Here is a 1,616-nt window from a genome sequence, read left to right as displayed (position 1 = left end):
GAGTGGGCCTTAGGGTACTAAAGTCAGGTGTCAACAGAGCTGTCTTCTTTCTGGAGACTCTAGGGAAGAGCACGTTTCCCTGCCTTTTCTGGGTTCTAGGGCTGCCTGCAGTCCTTCATCCTTTCCCCCTTTCTCCATCTTCACAGCTGACAGCAGTTCATCTTCAAACTGCTCTCTGATGTCTGCCTCTGTCATCACATCTCCTTCTCTGACTCTGCTTCCACCATCACATTCCCTTCCGTCATTTAGGGCTCCCTGATCATATCTCTTTTGCTGGACATCTTTGAGGGATGTTTTATTCAGCCAACCACAGACAGGTGTGCACAAACAATTAAAGATTTCACCTCCTGGGATATGCTCCCATGAACAACACAAGGCCTTAATGAGCTGGGACCCACACCCACAAACACTTGTGTCATCATATTGTTGTCTCTGACTCAGTTTGTGTCATTATATTCAGTGAAAATCCAAGAAAATCTCCCCATCTCAAGATGCTTAACTTAATCACATCTGCAAGGTATCCTTTAATTTTTTTTTTTTTTTTTTTGAGACGGAGTCTCTCTCTGTCACCCAGGCTGGAGTGCAGTGGTACCATCTCTGCTCACTGCTACCTCCACTTACTGGGTTCAAGTGATTCTTCCTCCTGCTTCAGCCTCCCAAGTGGCTGGGATTACAGGTGTGCACCACCATGCCCATCTAATTTTTGTATTTTTTATAGAGACAGGCTTTTGCCATGTTGGCCAGGCTGGCCAACTCCTGACCTCAAGAGATCCGCCCACCTCAGCCTCCCAAAGTGCTGGGATTACAGGCATGAGCCACTGCGCCTGGCCTTAAAAATGTTTTTTAACAAACATCTTTAAAATAATTTTTTAAATTTTTAAAAATTTTTCTGGAACGCTTCATGAATTTGCATGTCATCCTTGCATAGGGGCGATGCTAATCTTCTTTTTTTTTCTTTTATTTATTTATTTTTTAAGATGGGGTTTCACTATATTGGTCAGGCTGGTCTTGAACTCCTGACCTCAGGTGATCCACCCACCTCAGCCTCCCAAAGTGCTGGGATTACAGGCGTGAGCCACCATGCCTGGCCATGCTAATCTTCTATGTAGCATTCTAATTTTACTATATGTGCTGTTGAAGCAAGCACTTAAATTTTTATATATTAATTTAAATACAAATTTTTATAGATTTAGGGGTACAAGTGCGTTTTTAATACATGGATATCTTCTGTAGTGGTGAAGTCTGGGCATTTAGTGTACCTACCACATGAATAATGTACACTGTATACAATAGGTGGTATTTCATCCCTCACCCCTCTTCCACCCTCACATGTTTTGGAGTCTCCAGTGTCTATTATTCCACTCTGTATATCCATGTGTACCCATTGTTTAGTTCCCACTTAAAAGTGAGAACATGCAGTTTTTGACTTTCTGTTGGAGTCATTTCACTTAGGATAATGGCCTTCAGTTCCATCCATGTTGTTTGCAAAGTACCTTTTAGCATGACAGTTTCCAAAGATTAGGACAATCAGAGGCCTCAAGTCCACAGAGCAGAAACATACATGCACAAACAATGGGAGACTTCACACACATCCAGAAAGCTCAGAGACCTGAAAT

General features: G+C 42.5%; 1 non-coding gene across 1 annotated transcript; it reads right to left on the bottom strand.

Annotated features, from left to right (window-relative positions):
* Window positions 1-879: 879 nt before the first annotated feature.
* On the bottom strand, window positions 880-988 carry LOC135269979 (U6 spliceosomal RNA). Its single transcript, XR_010338209.1, has one exon. It is a non-coding gene; the product is annotated as a U6 spliceosomal RNA (small nuclear RNA).
* Between the last annotated feature and the right edge of the window lie 628 nt (window positions 989-1,616).

Source organism: Aotus nancymaae, unplaced genomic scaffold (assembly GCF_030222135.1).
Source record: "Aotus nancymaae isolate 86718 unplaced genomic scaffold, 86718_ANA_hifiasm-v0.15.2.pri h1tg000058l, whole genome shotgun sequence".
NCBI classification, from domain to species: domain Eukaryota; kingdom Metazoa; phylum Chordata; class Mammalia; order Primates; family Aotidae; genus Aotus; species Aotus nancymaae.
The sequence above is the reverse complement of the archived record's forward strand: the minus strand, read 5'-3'. Positions and strand labels throughout refer to the sequence as shown.